This window comes from Notolepis coatsorum (genome assembly GCF_963971535.1).
Source record: "Notolepis coatsorum genome assembly, chromosome: 2".
In the NCBI taxonomy this organism is placed as follows: Eukaryota; Metazoa; Chordata; class Actinopteri; order Aulopiformes; family Paralepididae; genus Notolepis; species Notolepis coatsorum.
Window position 1 is genome coordinate 6,948,993 of NC_140166.1, and position 9,173 is coordinate 6,958,165.

The window sequence follows — 9,173 nt, forward strand, 5'->3', positions numbered from 1 at the left end:
GATGGGCCACAAAGATTCAGATCAGGTTCCAGTTCACACTCCCACCCAGGGAAAGTAAAGTATGTATTCAAGTACTAAAATACGTGTTGGTGCTTTTACTCTACTTGAATTTAATTATAGGTACATTTCAAATGGAAAATAGGCAAGTCATCCACATTAAAGGTGCTATTGTAGAGTAATCATTAAAAAAAAATCCTCAGAGCTTTTAGAAAGATGTTGAATAAAGGTATTGCTTTTTTCCCAAATAAATGATTGATTAATGAATGTATCATTTAAAAAAAATGTGCGGGTCCAAAATGAATGTTGTTGTTTATATGTTGCAGGCATGTAAATGTCCTCCCCACACACTGTCAATCACTCCATTCTGATTGACAAGCTAAAAGCAATTGGTTTTAATAGTTCAGCAGTGAGCTGGATGCAATCCTACCTGGAGGGGAGAGAACAGATGGTGGAGGTAAACTGTACAGTACTATCCCCCCCCCCCCCTCCCAGTGAGCTGTGGTGTTCCACAAGGAAGCATACTAGGACCGTTACTGTTCCTAATTTATGCAAATGACATGTCATCAGCTTGTGACTGCAACTTGTTCCTGTTCGCGGATGACTCAGCCCTGCTGATCTCTGACAGGGACAAGTTGCAGGTTGAAAAAGCCCTCAGCTCGGAACTCGGCAGAATCTGCACCTGGCTCGCTGATAACAAACTATCAGTGGTGCAGTGCTGGACAACCGCGGTCAAACGGCGTTTGGGCTTCGAAGTGCGCGCATCCTATTATTATGCAAAGTCTAGGTGATAAGTGCCTAGACTTTGCATAATAATAGGATACCGTTTGGCCTCCGCCCATATTACGACTGCACCCCTGTCCCTAATCATTACACACCTGGGTAAAACAGAGTCCATTCTTCCATTACCTACCTGGGTTCCATCCTAGAGGCAAATCTTTCCTGTGACAAAATGGCAACCAATGTAATCAAAAAAGTCAACCAACGAACAAGATTCTTGTACCGGATCTCCTCTCTGGTAAACAAGAATACCCTGAAGATTCTAACAGGAGCACTCATTGCATTGCATTGACAAACAGACAGAAACTAGTCTACTCTAGACATGACAGATACTAGAAGACAAAAAATATCAACATACCTTGAAGCTGAAGGTTTAATTCATTCAGCTTTCCAAAGACATCGCTGAGATAGGCCAGTTTCATCAGACATTGTTCATCATTGAACTTGCTTGCAGCTTCTTGCATGCTCTCCTCCTCCAAGAACACCCGAATCTCCTCTCGTAGTTCAAAGACTCGCGACAACACCTTCCCTCGCGAGAGCCACCTTGCCTCGCTGTTAAACAGCACTGCAGAATGGTCAGCTCCCATCTCCTCACACAGCGCAGAGAACAGGCGCGCTTTCAGGGGTCGGGTTTTGATGAAATTTACCACGTTTATAACTTCTGTCAAAACCTCATTCAGCTCAGGGCTAAGCTGTCTTGACGCTAGCGCCTCTCTGTGAATTCACAGTGCGTCCATTGCGTGTTTGGCGAGACCCCCTCCTTTTCCCTGCCATGGCCTGCGCACCGTCAGAGCAAAAGCCCACACAGTTCTCCCATTTCAGTCCATGTTCTGTCAGGTAACTGTCAATCATTTTGAAGAGCTCATCAGCTGTCACTCTGTTTTTGACATATTTGCAAAACAGCAGATCTTCACTCAGTGACTGGGAATTTACAAAGCGAACATAGGAAATAAGCAAACAGTCTTTATTGCTGTCAGTCTTTGACAAGGCAACACGCATGTCATCCTCAAGGCTCAACTTGGCCCTATATTTTGTTTTCAGAGCTGTCATGGATGAAAAGCCAGCTTCACACAGATATGTGGTGCTGAATGGTATCAACACCTTAACTGCTGCATCATGAGATACTTGGTACTCAGCACCACACTCTGAAACGAGCTCTCCAGGTGGTATCAGATGAGATTTCAATGAGTTCTTCCAAGAGTTTGGATGGAGATGTGTCAGGAAGCTTTGTCTCAATGTTGTCTGTAAAGGTTTTTTTAACCAGAGTAACTTGGTGATCCTTTTCTGTGTTTTATTAAATAATGATTTTCAGATTTTGAGAAATGGTCAAACTTATCCAAATATGGTATTTTCATGGAGAACAGTGCAGATGCAACAGATAGCACTTTAGTGATAATTTTCTGTAATAAAAAAAAAAAAATTTAAATCTCAAGGCCCCCCCTGTCATGCCTCTGAGCCCCCCCTGGGGGGCGCGCCCCACACTTTGAGAATCACTGCACTACACCACTGTGATACCCATGTACATGTCAAAATACTTCCCAATGGTCAGTGAATTCCACGACCACAACACCAGAGGGAGTTCCACAAATCATGTTCAACCCAGATTCGGCTCAAACAAGGGACTAAACACGTTTAGCAAATATGCCACAACAATGTGGAACGCCCTACCCACAGCCGTAAAATAATGTGAATCCCTACCCTCCTTCAAAACCGCTCTCAAAGAGCACCTAGGGGAGGCTGCAATTCTAAACTGGCCCCGGTAAATGTCAGACCCCCCCCACCCAACCCCCTCCCCCTCCAATGTACAGTCTCTTCCCCCTCGATTGTATATGTATATATTTTCTTTTAGGATCTCTGTCTCTTAAACAGGACTGTATATTTGTATATCTTGTATGTCATAAATGTGTGGATGTAACAGTACTGTTTATCTGTATGTTATGTATGTCATAAATGTCATGATGAATTGAAAATGGGGGACTCTGAGGTAAACAAGAGGAAAGTCTTTCTCTGGTCTGCATTCCCTTAACACTTTCAGCGGCAATCACGTAATATTACGTGTTTGTTCGCCAACCGCTGAGCACCAAAAACGTAATATTACGTTTTTAGATCGTTTTTTATTTTAATATCCTATACACTCTCACCGACCTCAGTGTTACCATTGGAACTCATTCTGAGACCTTGAGAGTGCAATGCCGGCCGAATCCTGCTAGGTGGCAGTATTGCCTACCCTTTGAAACCTTATTTCACACTGTGTGTTACATTTTATACGATCCGGGTGGAGAATTTGGACCCGGGCAAGTGAAACGGTTCATTAGAGCAACTTGGAACGCGTTTAGCACACTTGATGCATATTTGCCATTTCCTGTCAGGGACCCGATGGACATCAATACTGGAAATTGCGATCAGACAATTGAAATATTAATTTTGGGATACCTCTTAGTAAAGGTAAGGACTATATGACATCAATCCTACTTTGATCCAACAATGATTTCACATCGATCACAATGATCAACGTATGTAGTATTCAAAACGTATGCCGTTGCTGACGATCAGAGCATCAAACCCCCCCCCCCTTTGATGCATTCATGATGAAACATAATACCTATTATTATATACCTTTGATTTAGAAATAGTAATGTTTCCAGACGAGCAACGCCAACGACTTTAGCTAAATTCACATAGCGCTCCATAACTCAGCTTTTAGGAATTAGCCCGGATCACTCTGAAACTATACAATATTCACCACGGGATAACACACGAAGGTATACATGAATAAATTAACTCTTTTTTACATGTTGGACGAGAGATAGTGACTGTCAAATGAGCCATAGTATTGTCTCCATAGCTATAATATAGAATATAGATATAGCTCTGCAAACATCGTGACGCACAGTGAAAATGCCTATCTTTTAGCGTGGTCCATTGACTACAGGATGAGGATAATAGCTGGCGCTGAATGAGTTAACAATTGTGTGCATTGAGCCATACTGTATTGTACCCATTCTGCAATCTGTTAATAACGTTTTCAATCAATCGATAAATCAATCAATCAAACCAATATTTCCCCACTATCTATCTATCTATCTATCTATCTATCTATCTATCTATCTATCTATCTAGGTCATCCTCGGACGGGCCCTCCATCGGTGCTTCCAGTCATGCCGATCCTCCATGCATCTGGCTAGCTCGCCGGTGCATTCTGTTCCCGCATCTCTCCTGAGTACGTCCACGTAGGTTAATGTGGGACGTCCTCGTGATCGATGCCCGTGTGTTGGTTCCCACAGCACAAGTTTGCTGGTTGGCATCTCATGATGTCTCTGGCAGTGACCTGCCAGCCTCATTCTCCTGACTGCCACTTTCTCGCTCACCTTTAGCACCCCCCCATACAAGTTTGCATTAGTGACATGCTCATCCCTGTTGATGTTGAGCACCACACGCATCATTCTGGTGTAGCACCCATCCAAGGACTTCTGCAGGGTGGGCTTCAAGGTCCAGCATTCACTGCCATACAAAAGGACAGACTCAAGTGTTGCATGAAAGAAGTTGAGCTTGATTTGACGGGGGACTGGGAGGTTGGATTTCCACACACTGGTCATGCCGTTCAGAGCCCTCCACGCAAGCGCCTTCCTCACTTTAAGGTCCTGCTCGGACGAGTTGACCCACGAGCCCAGGTATTTGAAATCACAGACTTCCTTTAGAGCAGAGCCTCCTGTTGTCCTTAGAGGTGGATGATCCGGGAGGATGTTATACATTATGACCTCGGTTTTCTTGGCATTTAGCCTAAGGCCAACCTTGGCGCACTCCGTCTCCACTCTGCACAGGAGTTCCTGTGGCTGCTCCACGTGGTCCGAGAGCAGGCTGATGTCGTCCGCGTAGTCAAGGTCTGTTAGGACTATGGCGGGGTGTCGTCTCGATCTCCTTGGGGTTATTGTGAGACCAAGTTCCTGCTCCCGTCCATTGATGGCCTTCCTGAGCGCATAGTCGAGGACTATGACGAAAAGGAAGGGGGCAAGGGTGTCCCCTTGCATCACTCCAGCCAGGATGTCAAATTCTTCACTGTTGCCGTCTGGGGTTACCACCTTGGCCCTTGTACCCGTGTGGATGGTCCCTATGGCCCGGAGTAGATTGGGAGGGACTCCGTAGGCCTTGAGTATCCTCATCATCACGGCTCTGTGTATCGAGTCAAAAGCCTTTTTGAAGTCGATAAAGCACAGTACCGCTGTCAGGTTGTTCTTCTTCACCTCCTCGATGATTATTCTCAAGGCCAACTATATAGTTTTTATATAGTGTTAGGAGAGGGGTTATGTTAAATGAGATCTAGTTTTTAGTGTTAGGGGAGGGGTTATTCTAAGGCTGGCTCTAGTGTGTCATTGAGCCATGATTTCAGGCCCAAAAATGGTGAAAACTGTTTAATGGTCTAACTCCACAATTCAGTACTACATAGTTCAGCAAGTATTTTTTAACATGTATAATGTGTTTAGAAACTAAACTCTTGCTTTACCCAGACTTTAATATCTCCCTCTGAGACACACATACATGTAGACATTTCACCATCTCTCTCTGAGACAAACATACATGTAGACATTTCACAATCTCTCTCTGAGACAAACAGAGACAAAGATACATGTAGACATTTCACCTTCTCTCTCTGAGACAGAGACAAACATACATGTAGACATTTCACCTCCTCTCTCAATGTAATAAATAAAGTCAACCAACAAACTCGATTCTTGTACCGGATCTCCTCTCTGGTAAACAAGAATACCCTGAAGACTCTAGCAGGAGCACTCATTCAAGGGTACTACGACTATGCTTGCACCTCATGGTACCAAAGCACCTCAAAGGCGCTAAAAACAAAATTACAAACATCTCAAAACAAACTGGTCAGACTACTGCTTGACCTTACTCCTAGAACCCACCTCACCCCTGCCCACTTTGACAACCTAGGATGGCTTAGAGTAGACGACAGAGTACAGCAACTTGCAATGGGCCTGGTCTACAAGATACACTACACGACCAAGGTACCCATGTACATGACAAAATACTTCCCAAAGGTCAGTGAATACCACGATCACAACACCAGAGGGAGCTCCACAAATCATGTTAAACCCAGATTCGGCTCAAACAAGGGACTAAACACGTTTCGCAATTATGCCACATCAATGTGGAACGCCCTACCTAAAGCTGTAAAGGAATGTGAATCACTACCCACTTTCAAAACCTCTCTCAAAAAACACCTAAGGGAGACTGCAACTCGAAACTGGCCCCTGTAAATGTCCGAACACAACCCCCTCCAATGTACAGTAAATTACCAAGTATGGTCTTGTCAATAATCCAATGTACAGTTTTGTTTGTACAGTTGTACAGTGTCTCCCGCCCACCCCTCCTACCCAACTGAAATTGTGGCCGTTTTCAAAGTCATATTTAGAGGAATATCTCATTAGGATTAGAGTCTAATACTAATGAGTAATGACGTCACACAACAGTCTAATCGTTAGACTATTGTGTGTCATTATTCAGTCTCGTTCTTAACCATCAATATTTGCTCATTTTCTTACTCGCCTCTGCCATATTTACTTATTTGCATTTTGCATCTGATAAAATACAACAATTGAATTTGACAAATGAGACAAAATGTATGAACTTGAATGAACATTTATCTGTCTCTGCACTTATAAATAAGAAACTAACAAAATAAATAGTTGTATGGCACTTAACAGCAGCATTTATCAGGATACAGTAACATTATCATCTGATAGAACATAAAATCATAAATACTTGTATAAATCAAAATAAATAAATACTGTTATAAACAAATGTGCACAGGTAATCAAGAACTGAATGAAGAATTAATTGCATTGAACAGAAGCATATTTCAGTAGCATCTTCTTAGAACAACAACAAAATGTAACTACTGCAGCATGTCACCAAATAAGCAGCAGCATTACGAGTAAACAACAGTAATAAAATGCATTCTTCAGTCTTTCTCAGCTCTATTCAGTCTCAGTTCAGCTCTCTTGTCTTCCTCAGTTTCAATTTATATTTTTGGGTGCAATTATTCTGTTAAGCCTTAACGTCCCCCTGCTTTTCTTTATCATAAATCGATCAATAGAGACCATATTAGATCCCCAATTATCATATCATGGGATATCATTGGAAAGCCACCCTCATTGGCTACAACCCTGTCCAAGAAATTTTGAGATCGCCAAATGATTGACGGAGCTAGAGCCCCCGGAGGTCGGGGGTGGTAATGTGTACTTTGGCGCACGCCTCACATATCGGCATGTAACTCGAGAACCGCTGAAAGGACAATTGACAGGCAACAAATAGGGCTTTAATTCTATCTATATATTGTATCAAAAGAAATGCACACCTGAGCCGCTAGAGGTCAGCAAAGTGGCGCGTCCTCATGAGGGCCCACATGTGGGCCCTTGGATGTTAAGAGGTTAATGTTTATTTTTCTTTTATTTTGCCAAGAGTAAAGACCACAACCCTATCAAAACAGCAGTCAAAGTGTATATTTTCATTTTTACAGATGTTTTGTACGATTTACCGAAAATAAGAATTGATCGGAAAAATGCTAATTATATCTTTTATCGCAAAACCGTGAGGAAATGACTAAATCCATATTTAACCCTGCCATTGGAAAGAGGAGCCTTTTCCCTATCCATAGATGTATGATTTGGCCATAATAAGGTCAAGGTCAAGTTCAAGGTCAAATATGAATTTATAATTAAAATCGACTCTTTTGAAGTCGCTCTCTTTCGAAGTTGGTTAAGGTTAGGGTTAAGGTTAGGGTTAGGGTTAGTTGGTTAGGGTTAGGGTTAGGGTAACAGCCTGCTGGCGCGATTGTTAGGAGTAACGCTTGGCGCTGAAAAAAACGTCAGTGGCCAATCAGATTGTGCAAACCGAACACGGAAGTGAAACTCTGTTGGGGAAAATATACACGCCACCCGGGTACTTCTTATTACCAACTTGACTAGTGAAATACTAACTGAACAAATTGAAGAATTGCGCTTAGCAGGCGCCCCGACCGAACTGTAGGAGTCGCTGTTTACAACGACCCGGACCCACCCCGCCAGCTTCTCCCACCCACTAATACTGCCAATTGTATTAGTGTGAACGGCCAGCCAAGCTGGTGACAACACCGAAGCTGTGAGCTGGACTCGAACAGGCGAATCTAGCCGCTCGGGGGTTTGGTGACGAACGCAATCTCCGTTACGCCACCTGACCGCCCAACCACTCTGTTCTAAGCACCTATCAATCTGGTTTCAGAGCCAACCATAGTACAATCTCAGCTACCACTTCAGTTATAAATGATATAGTTTCTGCATTGGACAAAAAGAAACATTGTGCTGCCCTGTTTATAGATTTGTCCAAAGCGTTTGATCATTCTCTTCTGTTGAATAGACTGTATAGTATTGATTTTGATGAGTGTTTGCGGTTGGTTCCGGAGCTATTTTTCAGGCTGAAACCAATGTGTGAAAGTGGGCAAAACCCAGTCAGAATTATTACCCATCACAAAAGGTGTTCCACAACCCCTTTTTATTTACTATTTATATTAATGATATTATTCTGTCCTTGAAGGGCTGTCAAGCCCATTAATATGCGGATGACACAATTATCTACTGTACCACAGATTCTGTACAATTAGCTGACAATCTACAACATGTATTTAATGCTCTGCAAAATGAGCTTATAGGCCTTAAGGAACACACCAAGATTTTGGGAAGTTAGCTTACCGTCTTCTCCAGAGAAAGACAATAAGATAGATACCAGTTTCCTCTCTGTGTGCGTTCAGTAGAAAGCTATCTGGCTGCATGTTAGCCTAGCTTAGCACAATGAATGGAAGCAGACATGACCGGTTAGCCTAGGCATTGTCCAACTAACACCTCTCCCGAAGGCTAACCGCTAACCCGTTACTCATGGTTTTATGTTTCCTGTGTATTATTATTGTCCTCCGTTTCCCTGTGGTTCTGTTTTTTTGTTTTTCTTTTGTTTCTTTTTTTTTGGCCTATAGTCAGCGACTTTGGGTCTTTGAAAAGCGCTTTACAAAATAAATGAATTATTATTATGCATGTAGACATTCCACCATCTCTCTCTGAGACAGAGACAAACATACATGTAGGCGTTTCACCACAGGACTCAGACATTTCCAGTTCCCCCTGGAGCAGGGAGGGGATTCAGTGCCTTGCTCAAGGACACTTCATTTGGATGTTGCATGGATCGAACCTTCCTGTTACAGGATGATCTCTCTAATAACCAGGGCAACTTGCCTGGTCTTGTTCCATTTTACAATCTCTATTACTGATGAATACAACAATTTTGCCCAACTACTGTAAATGGCCTCATTATTTTGTTTTGATGATCACAACTACACAAAATAGATCTTACAG